Source organism: Lygodium microphyllum, chromosome 22, assembly GCF_053477565.2.
Source record: "Lygodium microphyllum isolate KBCC chromosome 22, Lygodium_microphyllum_v1.1.10, whole genome shotgun sequence".
NCBI lineage: Eukaryota > Viridiplantae > Streptophyta > Polypodiopsida > Schizaeales > Lygodiaceae > Lygodium > Lygodium microphyllum.
In genome coordinates this window covers 110,221,604-110,235,903 of record NC_141156.1, presented here as the reverse complement: position 1 = coordinate 110,235,903, position 14,300 = coordinate 110,221,604, and positions in this window count along the sequence as shown.

Here is a 14,300-nt window from a genome sequence, read left to right as displayed (position 1 = left end):
TCTCTCAGGTTTTAAATTTGTTTTGATGTATTTATGCATTTATTGGTTTAAATAGTAAGTTAGTTAGTTTTGTTGGTTTACTTTAGTTAGTTTAGTTTGGTTAATTAGTTAACTTTAGTTTAGTTAGTTAGTTTTGTTTATGGTCATGTTTATTTAATTTTGAGAGAGAGAGAGAGAGAGAGAGAGAGAGAGAGAGAGAGAGAGAGAGAGAGAGAGAGAGAGAGAGAGAGAGAGAGAGAGAGAGAGAGAGAGAGAGACATTGGTTTAGTTAGTTTGTGGTTAGTTAGTTTAGCTATAATTTAGGGTTAGTCTGGCTAGATACGTTAGCTTATTAGATTAGTTAGTTTAAATTATTGTTGTTTATTGTCTATCGAATAGTTTAGTTAGCTGATTGATTGGTTATTTGTGTTAGTTACTTTAGATATAGTTTAGGGTTAGTTTGTTTTAGTTCGGTGATCTCTCTCTCTCTCTCAGGTTGTAAATTCATTTTGATGTATTTATTGGTTTAAATAGTAAGTTAGTTAGTTAAATATGTTGTTAGTTAGTTTGGTTAGATTTGTGGTTAGTTAGTTCAGGGTTAGTTTGTTTTTTTGTTTTAGTTTATATATGTGTTATGGGTTAGTTAGTTAGTAGGTTTTACCTTAGATTAGTTGCTTTAGATATAGTTTCGGGTTAGTTTGGTTAGATACATTAGCTTATTAGATTAGTTAGTTTAAATTATTTTTATTTTTTATCTATCGAATAGTTTAGTTAGATTGATTGGTTATTTGTGTTAGTTACTTTAGATATAGTTTAGGGTTAGTTTGTTTTAGTTCGGTGATCTCTCTCTCTCTCTCTCTCTAAGGGGCGGGCGCATCATCTTTGTAGACAGATACATTGACTGGGTTGTAGTGGTTTTGCGTCTTGATATTTAATCTTAATATTTAGATATTTAAATATTAAATGTGTCTATACGTTGATAATAGGTTTTGTGGCCAACTGATCAATATGGGGTGCTTGCATCGAGCAATTGGCAGAGACTATGTGTTGTGTGTTCGTAGGGACATGCTTACTTCAACAAGGTATGAGCGACGACAGGTTGCTAGACTCGGGGCTCGAAAAGGGATTTTAGATCGTGGTAGATCCATTCGAAGAGACATTGAAAAACTGACGTTCCATCAGGAGATTCTAAGTGGTCATCGTGAACTAGGCCAACCACAGTTTGGTATAGATGTGGCTAATGTTTTGCCATCACCGGATAGAACCATTAGGGGATTTCAAGCCCTACGACAGTTTGGTGTGGATTTGACGAATGCTTTGCCATTAGTGGGTGGTTGCAATGGTCTTAATCATGTGACTTTCGAGTCACACGTTAATAATGTTTCAATGTCTAAGTGCCAACATGGGGGAAATCTTAGTGGAGTGGTTTGTGAGAGTGTGTCTCGCCGTGTTGAATTTGTAAATGGGGATAATGAGCCAGTTGAACAGCATGTTGATTTAGATTTTGGAAATCACCACAATGTGGAAAATTCCGTGGCTAATGAGTCACATGTTCATAATATTGTTGTTTTTTATCCCCAAAGTGGTGGATTGTGTTCACCCAGCAATGTCAATACTACTATTTCAAGAGTCGGATGTGCATTCCATGGGGAGTCTTTGTGTGATGTGTGAAAGGTGTTTAGCTAAGTTGTGGAGATGCGAGACTCGGGTTCAAGGGTCGATTTTGTTTAGAAGACACTATTGTCGAAATGGAAAAGTAATGTTGCCACCATTGCAACATCCACCACAGCCATTGCATGATTTGTTGCATGTTATGCACCCTCAGAGTAGGATATTTAAAAACAACATACGAGCATACAACAACGCTCTTGCATTTGTATCACTCGGAACTAATGTTGACGAGCTAGCTGTTATCGGGAATGGTTACACCTTTAGAGTGCATGGCTTTGTTTATCACCGTATAGGTACTTTGCTTCCTGATGTACAACGTCAAGAAAGGCCAAGATTTGCACAACTCTATGTTTATGATACCGAGCATGAGTTGCTTAATAGGTTGGGGGTTATGCATGATTTATTACCAAACTTGTTAAGGGAGCTTCAATGTATGATGCATCGACACAACATATATGCACGTGCTTTTAGGTCAGTGGGTTTGCAATTGCAAAATAATCTCGTGCAAGAACTAAGATGAGTATTTTTGGTATTCAAAGAACCAGTAAACAATACTCTGCTCCTGCAGCAACTGAGGTTGCAGCTATCATGCCAGGGCAGCGTGACGAGGGTACTCTTGATCATCGGGATATTCATGTTTACACTCGGGGTGGTCGATGTGTTGCTATTTCAAACTTGCATAGGGCATATATGCCAATGCTATATGTCCTCCTTTTTCCTATGGGGAATGATGGTTGGCATGTAAAGGTTCACTACAGTAATGTTAGTGTTCCTATTGTTAGATATGATCGATGCCCCACCCTCATTAGGTGCTACCAATGATCCATGGTGCTCAAAGTTGTAAGGCCCCCATTATGAGGAGAAGCCAAATGTGAGCCCGGACATTGGTTGAGTCCTGACTTGTATATTAGATGAGGTCTATGTGACCGGATGGCAAAAAGGTGACTGTTGTGGGTCTAATCTTTGGGTTAGACGGAGTGGTTAAGTTGGTAGCAACTCGAGGCACATTGCATTGAGTTGCGTGGTAAGGGAGTTAAAAGGGGCCCCTATTGTGGGGTCCGGGGGCCGATGGTAAAGGGAATATTCCCTGGCCGACTAGTGGAGGCTCATATGGTAGGTCGGTCAGCAAGCCGACCTAACGACCTTCGCGGGCTATAAAAGCTAAACCCCTTCGCAGCCATCAGACACTTATCTTTCACCCAGTCAGAGTTGTTGTTCCAGCTAGCCTTAAACTCTTCACCTATCTTCTGTCTAGATCGCCATCTAAGCTTCACACAGTGGAAGCGCACGGGTGGACAGAGCCATCTTTGTATCAGTTGTTTGGAGTTAAAGAATTTACTGATTCTCCTCTTATCTGTTGTGTACTCTCTATCTCTTTCTCAGATTCTGTTCGTTGCGCCGTGTAATATTTTACACCTATTAACATATGTGAATTGTCCAATAAAAATTGTGTTACCTAGATGCAGTTTTATGCTTTCCGTCTTCAAGTACGTGAAGATACTGAGGTGTGCATATTGCATGCTGGTCGACTATTGCAGCAATTTATTGTTGATGCTTATTGTAGTATAGAGCAATGCAGATTAACTTGGTGTCACCAGAATCAATCAATGTTACGATCGGAGGCCTACAAAGGCTTGGCAGATATGGTGGGGGCAAACGATAATGGGACAATGCTGATTGTTGGTGCCTCTGTTGGCAAGAGGATAGTTTTACCATCGTCATTCACAGGTGGGCCAAGGCACATGCATCAATTATATCAGGATGCCATGGCTATAGTGCGATGTAAGGGAAAACCTGACCTTTTCATAACAATGACATGCAATCCAAAGTGGTTGGAGATAACTAATGCTTTATTGCTTGGACAAAGTGCTTATGACCGTCCGGATCTGACTGCTCGCGTGTTTCATAAAAAGCATGCTGATTTAATGTATACATTGTTGTGGAATGATCTCTTTGGAAAGGTTGTAGGCTATGTTACTGTGATTGAATTCCAAAAGAGGGGGCTACCACATTCTCATACTTTGCTAATTTTAGAGCCGTCTTTCAAACCTTCTGAAGCATGTCACTATGATAGACTCGTTTGTGCTGAGTTGTCCAATAGAGTTAAGTTTCCAGCCTTATTTGAGACAATTTCAAAGTGCAACATTCATTGCCCTTGCGGAGGATTGAACCCCAAGAGTCCTTGTATGGACAAGGGTAGATGTACTAAAGATTACCCGAGAAAATTAGTGGGCATGACAACGGTTGATAGTTTCGGCTATCCCATTTATCGAAGACGAGATGACGGAAACTCTGTGATCATAAATGATAATGTTATTGATAATCAATGGACTATTCCATATAATCCATTCTTGAGTAAGAAATACAATGCACACATAAATGTGGACGTGTGCTCGATAATTGCGGTTGTTAAGTATTTGTATAAGTATGTGTACAAGGGGCATGATCGTGCAACCGTCAAATTTTCTGTTGGGGTTGATTCAGTTCGGAATGGTGGCGATGTTCACGAGGTGGACGAGATATAAAGTTATTTGGATGCATGATATGTTTCTGCCTCTAAGGCATGTTGACGGATCTATGATTATGCATTGCACAATGAAAAGCGTAATATACAACGTTTGTAGGTACACTTACCTGGTGAGAACTATGTGGTGTTTTAGGATACAGATAGTATACCAGATGTTGTGCAGAATGAAGACCTCTAGAGAACTACTCTTACTGAATGGTTTGTGTGCAACCGCATTCATCCAGAGGCTAGGACTATTCGCTATCAGGACTTTCCAGTGTATTGGGTGTGGAATGCACGACATAAGATGTGGACTAGAAGGAAGCATGGGAATACATGTGGTCGGATGTATTTTGTGGCGCCTACCTGTGGTGAGCTCTACTATTTGTGGATGCTTTTAACAGAGTATCGGGGATGTACTTCTTTTGAAGATTTGTGTACTGTTGATAGTGTGATCTATGATACTTTTAGGGATGCTTGCATTGCAAGGGGCATGTTGGAGAGCGATGATGAATATGTTGTGTGCTTAGAAAAAGCTGCCTCTGTCCAAACTGGTGCTCAACTTTGAATTTTATTTGTTGCAATTTTGGTCTTTTGTGAGCCAGCTCAGCCTGGCCATCTATGGGAAAGATTTTTGGTACCAATGGTAGAGGATATCATGTATAAATTGCAGCTACAGCATGTGTACGCCTCTCTTGGTGTTCTGCAGCATGAGGCATCTAACATGGCTTTGTTGCATCTGCAAGACCTTTTACGTCATGTAGGACGAAGACTCTGTGATTTTGATGGGTTGCTTGAACCTCATCAACCAAAATCACAATTGCATGCTAACCCTCTTTTGCAAGATGAATATGCATACAACATATCAGAACAACATAGGGTTTCTGAATCCATGGAGGGAATGTTGAATGAAGGACAAAGAATTGCCTTTGGTGCAGTCATGGATGCTGTTGATACAGATACTGGGGATGTATTCTTTTTGGATGGTCCTGGTGGGTCTGAGAAGACTTTCATATACAAATGTTTACTTGCGAAGGTGCGCAGTGGTGGTTGCATAGCATTGGCAACAGCATCATGTGGCATCGCTGCCTTGCTTTTGCGAGGTGGTCGTACAGCTCACTCGCGGTTTAAAATCCCAGTAGAATTAAATAATCGATCCACTTGCAATATTCCTGTTCAAAGTGACCTTGCTCGGTTATTGAGACAAATGAGCCTTATTTTGTGGGATGAGGCTCCTATGACCCATCGATATGCCTTCGAAGCGGTTGATAGAACTCTAAGAGATGTTATGAGCTGTGATAAGCCATTTGGTGGAAAAGTTGTTTTGTTTGGGGGGGATTTTAGACAGGTCTTTTCGGTTGTGGTAAAGGGAATACATGAGGATATTGTTAATGCTGCATTGTGTTACTTTGATTTGTGGCGTTACATAAGGGTGCTAAGGCTATCTGGCAATATGCGAGTGTCGACAGGTGGTAGTGTGGTGGACAATGGGTTCATCTGTTAGATTCAAGGAATAGGGGATGGAGTGGGTGTTACCGAAATTTGTGATAAGTTGTGTGTCCCACCTGGCATGATATTAAAAGGGCAATCTATCGAAACACTGATTGATAGTGTCTACAGTGACGTGTCCAATGTAGGTGACTACACATCATATTTTAGTGAGCGGGCTATACTTGCCTCGCGGAATACAGAGGTGTATACTTTGAATGATCGTGCATTGCAACTAATGCCAGGGGAGGTCAGGCAATATTATAGTGCAGTTTCAATTGTAGAGACCGACGACTCATTTTTGTACTCTGTTGAGTATTTAAATACATTGGACCTTGGAGGTGGATTTCCTCCTCATTTATTGTTGTTGAAGATAAATGCACCTATTATTCTTCTTAGAAACCTAAATCCAGGAAGGGGTATGTGTAATGGTACGTGATTGATATGTAGAGCTTTCAATAGGAAAGTGATAGATGCTCAGATAATAACAGGGGCAAATGTGGGCGAAGGAGTTTTTATTCCCCGGATTACTTTTGTTTCAAATGCTACACAATTGCCATTTACTATGAAGCAGAGACAGTTTCCCATCCGGTTGGCATTCACTATGACAATCAACAAGTCACAGGGGCAGACTTTGTTCATTGTTGGGCTTTATCTAAAGGCACCAGTATTTACACATAGTCAGTTGTATGTTGCATTTTCAAGGGCAAAATCTTCGCATGGTGTGAAAGTGCTATTGGGTGAAGAGGATGGGGATATGACCACAAACATTGTATACAAGGATGTTCTTCTAAAGGTGCAGTAATATGCATTGCTTTCTTTGCGGAGATGTAGTTATTGACGACCATGTAGGGACACTGGTTTTGTATATATGTGAATTGCTCTCTGTTGCTTTCTTTGTAGAGATGTAGTTATTGATGACCATGCAGGGACGCTGGTTTTGCATATATGTGAACTGCTCTCTGTGCCTTGTTTGGTTGGCGTATGCTCTCTTGGAAGTATATTTTTTTCATATCTCACTATTTATTTGACTTTTACAGATGCCTACCCTAGAGTGGCACTATTACCCAGCTTCTGACTATCAAAAGGAGCTACAGTGCACATTACTCACTATAGCTCCCGATGATATCATAAGAAGGACACTTGCAAGGGTCATCGAGCATTTATATGATGATGTTAATATCGACATCAAGATCCCAGTTTTTATTAAAGTTGTACATTGTGGATACATGAAATGTTTTCGGGTGCATATGTACGAGGTTGACCATAAGAAGAGATTTCAACGCTCTCATACTGATAAGATACCGAGGCATTGGTTCAAGTATGGGTTCAAGGATTTGGGTTGTTTTGTGATGCTACATCAATGTTTGTCAATACCTACGGAGTGGTTCACAAATGTTCGACTAGGTATTATTATTGTTGGGATGGGATGATCTTTGTTAGTTGTTCCACGTACTTATATTGTAATTTTTGTTCCAATGTAGGTGGTAAAGGGAGAGGTAGGACTGGCATCGCCCATGCGATTACCAATGGAAACTGTGGGATCGTTCCCTACTTCGCCTTCACATATTTTGCTCAAGGAGGAGGATTTTGTTAATGATTCCTCAAAGAAAATGAGGCTTTCTTTCCATTAGGCGTCTTGGAGACATTGTCTTTTTTTGTTGGTATTGGCCATTTTCCTATGGTACTTAGAAACACATCGGTGCCTTATGCTTGACCTTTGTGGCTTCATTTTGACAATGTCTCTTATAGAAATTCTTTTTGTGGTGCTTGGTCTTTGTCTCAATTATGACCCGTTTTAGTGTAACGTTGTTGTTCCACGTACTTATATTGTGATTTCTGTTCCAATGCAGGTGGTAAAGAGAGAGGTAGAACTACTGCATGGCCCATGAGATTACCAATGGAAACTGTGGGATCATTCCCGGCTTCGCCTTCGCATGTTTTGCTCAATGAGGAAGATTTTGTTAATGATTACTCAAAGAAGAGGAAGCTTTGTTTCTATTAGGCATCTTCGAGACACCGCTTTTTTTGTTGGCATTGGCCATTTGCCTATGGTGCTTAGAAACATTTGCATGCCTTATACTTGGCCTTTGTCGTTTCGTTTTTACTAGGTCTCTTATGGAAATTATTTTCGTGGTACTTGGCCTTTGTCTCGATTATGACCCGTTTCAGTATTATGTTGTTGTTTCTAAGTATCATGTGTGCAAGCATATGATTGCTTGCATTGATGTTGAGAGGAAAGTTTGTAAGTATGGAGCATGGAAGAGATTGTTTCTATGTTTGGCATTTCGTGTTACAAAATTTTTAAACTACTTTTAAGTTTTGTATGTGTGTGTGAGACAGAGAGAGAGGGTGCTTAGAGAGAATTGAGAGAGAGAGAGAGAGAGAGAGAGAGAGAGAGTTGGAGAGAGAAAGAGAGAGAAATAAATCATATTGGAAATGGAGAGGGAAAATAAGAGGGAGAAGATGAGAAATGGATTATTGAGCGAAGTTGCCGTGAGATAGCACGGCAACTTCGCATACCACTTCGCGGCAGCTTCACGTGCGAACCTGCCGCAAAGTGGCCTAGCATTTCGCGCGCGTGAAGCATGCACGGAACACTGATAAGATTTTCAATAGGAAAGAGGCAAATATAGGAGAAAAAGAAAGGTTGAGACGAAAGTAGCAAGTGGAAAGAAGGGTCAAATCGAGGGCTAGAGAGTGAGGAGAATATAGGAGAAGAAGGATCAACTCAGGTGCAATCCTCTGAAACGGTGGATCAGCAAAGCGAGAAGAAGGGGCAAGCAAGTAGCGGAGAATGAGGACATGGGGCTTGTGCAATTCTTTATACTATTGTTGAAATGGTAGATTAGCTAACTCTTTCACTTTTTCTATATAAATAAATTGGAGGGAAATTTTGAAAAACCGCCCACGTGAACAAGTCTAGTTTTCTGAAACTAGGAACCATGCTAGAATTGTTTCTTGTGACAAACCCTAAAAGCAACAACTCCTCTTGTTTTCCATATCAATACCTTTGGCTAAATATAGTTTTATCTCTATTGCAATTTTGCACATCTTACTACTATATTATTTTGGTTGTAGGTTCGAGAAGCCCCAAACCTCCAAAGGGCTTCTCGAACAACCTAGTCCCCCCTTTTCCAAACCTCTCTTTTTGTTAATTAAAACCCTCTCCCCTCTTTCTCAAGTGTAATCTCTCCCTTTCTCTTCCCCCTCCCCTTTTTAATTAAATCCCTCCCCTCTCTCCCTTAAGTGTAGGGCGGCGGGCCTAGTACCTCTCTCTCTCTCTCTCTCTCTCTATTAAATCAAAAGTTTCTCTCCCTCTCTCTTTGTCACATTAAACTTTACTTTTAAATAATTATTTTTAAAGTTTTTTGTCATACTTTTTTCCACACTTTAGATAGAGAAGAAGAAGAGGAAGAAACTAGAGAGACAATAAAAAAATATAGAAAAATAAAAGAGAGAGAGAGAAAAAAAACTTGAAAGAGAAAGAGAGAGAAAAATAAAAATGAAGAGAGAGAGAGAGAGAGAGAGAGAGAGAGAGAGAGAGAGAGAGAGAGAGAGAGACTGATTGAGAACAAAAAACCAAGAGAAAGATACAAAGAGAGAAGAAAACAAAGAAGAAGAGAGGGAGAGGGAGTAGAGAGAGAAAATATAAAATTTAAAAAAGAGAAGATAAAGAGAAAAAAGAAAGAAAACAAAGAGAGAGAGAGAGAGAGAAAGAGAGAGAGAGAAGAAGAAGAAGGGATAATATGAACACAGAGAGAGAATTATAGAGAGAGGAAAGATAAAATTAAAGAGAATGTGTGTGAAAAGAATAGAGTTTAAAGAGAGAGAGCAAAAAGAAAAAAAAATAAAGAGAGAATGAAGAGAGAGAAGAAAATCATGGAGAGAAAAACAAGAGAGACATAGACATAGACAAAAAGAGAGAGAGAAAGAAAGAAAAGAAGAAAATAATAAGAAGAAAGAGGAAAAGAAAGGGAGAGGGGGAAAACAAAGAAGAGAGAGAAGGGGGAATAGAGAGAGGAAATATAAAATTTAAAAAAGAGAGAGATAAGAAAAAAAGGAAAAAAGAGGAGAAAGAGAGAAATAAAGAAGCAAAACATAGAGAGAGAGAGAGAGAGAGAGAGAGAGAGAGAGAGAGAGAGAGAGAGAGAAGAAGAAGAAGAAGAAGAAGAAGAAGAGATAATATGAACACAAGGAGAGAGAAAGAATTAGAGATAAGAAATATAAAATTAGAGAGAGAGAGAGAGTGTGTGTGTGTGAAAAGAAAAAAAATTAAAGAGAGAATAGAGAGAGGAAGAAGAAAAAAGGAAAAAAGAGGAGAGAGAGAGAGAGAGAAGAAAATCAAGGAGAGAAGAAGAAAGAAAGAGGAAAAGAGGAAGAGAGGGGGGAAAAGAGGAAAGAGAATAGTCTTTTTACCATAGTTTTTGAGTTAACGAGAGAGAGACAGAGAGGAAATATATCATTTGAGAGAGAGAGAAAGGGAAAGAGAGAAAATAGAAAAATAGAAAGAGAAGAAAATATATATAGAGAGAAAAGAGAGCAAGAGCAAAAAACTTGAAAGAGAAAGAGAGAGGAAAAGAAAAATAAGGAGAGAGAGAGAGAGAGAGAGAGAGAGAGAGAGAGAGAGAGAGAACAAAAATCGAGAGAAAGATATAGAGAAGAAAATAAAGAAGAGAAGAGAGTGGGGGAACAAAGAGAGAGTTATAGAGAGAGGAAATATAAAATTTAAAAGAGAGAGAGAGAGAAGAAAACAAAAGAAAAAAGGAGGAGAAGAGAGAGAAAAGGAAAAGAGAGGGGAGAGAGAGAGAAGAAAAAGAAGAAGAAGAAGAGATAATATGAACAGAGAGAGAGAATTATAGAGAAGAAAAAAAAATTTAACAGAGAAAAAGAGAGAGAGAGAGAGAACGAAAAGAAAAAAAATAATGAGAGAATGAAGAGAGAGAGAGAGAGAGAGAGAGAGAGAGAAGAAAATCGGGAAGAGAGAGGAAAGAGGAAAAAGAAGAAGAAAGAGGAAAAGAAAGAGAGAGGGGAAAAAAGAGGAAAGAGAATATAAATTTTTAAGATTAAACATTATTTGACATAGTTTTTGACTTAGAGAGAGAAATGAAAGATATAATGTGAGAGAGAGAGAGAGAGAGAGAGAGAGAGAGAGAGAGAGAGAGAGAGAGAGAGAGAATAGGGAAGAGAGGGTGAAAGAGAGGAAATATAAAAATAGAGAGAAAAAAATATAGAGAGTGAGAGAAAAAAAACTTGAAAGAGATGAAAAGAAAAATGAGGGAGAGAGAGAACAAAAACTGAGAGAAAGATTCAAAGAGAGCAAAGAAGTAAGAAGGGAAGAGAGAAAGAGAGAGGGAGAGAGATAGAGAGAGAGAGGAAATAGAGAGAAATAGAATTATAGATAGAAAAAGTATAAAATTTAAGAGAGAGAAAACAAGGAGAGAGAGAAGGAAAAAAGAGGGGAGGGAAGAAAAGGGAGGGAGAGAGAGAGAAGAAAAGCAGGGAGAGAAGAAAAGACGAGAGAGAGAAAGAGAGAGGAGAAGAATAAGAGATAATTTGAACACAGAGAGAGAGAATTATAGAGAGAGGAAATATAAATTTTAAAAGAAAGAGAAAAGAAAATTTTAAAGAGAGAGAGAGAGAGAGAGAGAGAGAGAGAGAGAGAGAGAGAGAGAGAGAGAGAGAGAGAGAGAGAGAAGGAAAAGAGGGAGAGAGATGGGGAAAAAAATAAAAGTGAAAAGTCTTTTTTAATTTTAAAAATTTTCAGAGAGAGAGAGAGAGAGAAGAAGAAGAAGAAGAAGAAGAAGAGAGAGAATATGAACATAAAGAAAGAGAATTATAGATAGGGAAAAAATAAAATCTACGTACTTTTAATAGAAAGAATATGAACATAAAGAGAGAGAATTATAGACAAAGAAAAAAATTACATACTTTAAGAGAGACTGAGAGAAAGAAGAGAGAGAGAGAGAGAGGAGAAATGTAATATTTCCGCACACTCCGTACCGTAAATATTAACTGTCCGCACGCGGTGTAAACCCTGTGCAAAGGTATTCCCTACTTCGCAAGTTATTAGTAACTTAAACCATACCATTCACGAGGTCTCCACGTCGATAATTAAAGGCCGGGGTTGAAGACCGTATAACCGCAAGGGAACGACCGCTTGGGAAGGGCAATAGGATAAATTAAGGCAAATTTTTTTACTATTATCCCTTCCCCCAGCCGATGCATGGCTGGAGGAGAGGGAGTGTGGAGGGGGGATGGCCAAGTGAGGGACTGCATGAGGGGAGTCCTCCACGTGTGTGGAGGCCCTCTTCCCCACCCCCATGCCTATATAAACACCCCCCATCAAGGGGGTGTGCAAGGGAGGGAGAGAGAGAAAGGAGCTGTGGAGGAGGAATTGAGAGAGAGAGAGAGGGCCGTGCTGGTCGCCATGGGAGTCGCCGCCATCGTGCAGGAGCCGCCGTGCTGCCGCCAGCTGCCGTAGCTGCCGCCCAGTCCGCCCTGTCCACCAGTCACGCTGCCGGGCCGTCCGCCTGTCGTAGGCCATCTCAGCCGCCGCCACGCTGTTCACGACCCCCCACGTGGTCCTGAAGAAGCTGAAGCTTCTTAGAAGCTTCTAAGGGGGGGGGGGGGCCTCCTTAACCCCCTTTCCCACGACATCTCCCCAAAGGTCCATTAATACCCCCTCCCCGGGACTTTGAAGAGGGGAAGGTGAAGCCGTAAGGACCCCCACTAGACCGTCGGGAAAGGCTTTCCGCAATAAGTCTTTAAAGCCCTTTTACCACAAGCGACATCCCGTAAAGAAATCTTCCGCCTACGAGGAAAGGCAAAGGTCGGAAGGTTGCATGTCAAGGCAAGACAACCCGTAGACGACAAAAGCGAATTCAGAAACCGAATCTACGCCTACGATGGCCCCCAAAAGATCACAAGGTGCGAACGCGGGAGGCTCATCTCCGAATGTACAAGTGGACATCTCCCCGACTCCACAAGTCCAGGTTCTTTCGAGTTATTTCCGCATAAGGAAAAGATTAGGCGCGCTTAGCTCATAAAGGCAATTGCATTTTTACGTTTAATTTTAATGCATACGAAAATTGGAAAGAAATACATGTGACAAAGCATCTCCTGAAACATTAGGTAAGATTGAAATATGTCGTGAATTTGAACGAGTAGAAGGCTAGTTGCATGTAGTTCTGGTACCTTATCAAGGTAATGAGTCTAAACTTAGGCAAAGAAATGGAATTTATAAGTACATTATCTTCCGTCCTAGACATGGTAGAAATAAGCGTGTGCCGCACATTAGGCAACATACTTCTCGTAATGATTTCATAGGAAAAGGTTAGCACCTTAAGGTATCATCCGGAAAGAAATAATAGAGTACTAAAGTGAACGTATGGACTTGCAAATAGCTTGTAAGATGGAATAAATTAACACTAGTTTTGTATGAGTTTCATTGACTACTTCGTAGCTAGGAGAATGTTGTGTATTGCGTAGTCGTCATGTGAAAAATGTCATTCATTAAGAGCCGCAATTAGGAGTCAAAGCATAGGATTCGAAAGTATAGACTACAAAGTAGTAGGCATGATTAATTGGTAAATCCTAGTAGGACCTAGGAAAGTTAGCGTACAGATTGGCAAGCATTTTACCTTACCAAGGAAAGATAAAGTTATCATGAACCATGTGATACGTAGAGGCAATCAATCGCATGTTTACGCATGTTGGTGTAGTTGTAAGTATTGTTACCGTTAGATTTAGATTATTACCCTTGAGAAGGATCATCCTTGTCGCAAGACAAGCATAATTGAATTGACTAAGTAATCTAAACCACAAGGATTCATATGGACATGATTGAGTCGATATGATAGGAATCCTAAGTGTTAACTAGGGTTTAGTGCAATTCGACCTAGCTTTAGACAAAAACTGTGATTCTAAAGATCCTACACATGTTCACAAAATGTCGAAGCAATGGGATGTTCATGCATGAAATGATCTAAGGTTTTATCCTAAGGATCATGACGAAACTCCGACGGAGTTGCATATTTCTAGAACCATAGGCCAACCTAATTAGGAATGATTTGGAGGATACCCTAAAACCCTGTTACTCGGCTGGGGTAAATTCCGTGAACGGAAAACACTAAGCAATGGAATGATCCCGTGGAATTAGATGCAATACATGTGCAAAAAGCTGCAACATTGTATAGACTTGAGAGTTGTCCATAAGAGTGTTTTGTCATCTCTCGAAATGAGGTTGGCAAGTTAATTTACAAGAGGATGAGTAATCATCCTGTTACTCACTTTTCTTGGGGAATAATTGCCAAGGAAAAGGAAAGTTAGGTATTTGCAAATGACCCGACAATAAACTAAAGCGACATGGTCGCTGGAACCTACCACAACAAAACCTAAAGTATTGATTAAGTTGGGTTAACAGGGTATGGCCCTAACCCAAGGATAAAAGTGTTGGGGGTAAAGGCGCCTCCGCCGTGCCGCCCCGTGTATTACTACACTGACAGTACCCGCCACTGCACACTGCAGGTGGCGGGCGCCCGTCACGTCACTTTATTCTTTATTCTTTTAGTGACAGTTTGAATAAAGGAAGGCCCGGTCACACATTGTGACCGTTGGAGTTCCCATTTCTTGTCTCTCTCTTTCTTGCTCTTGC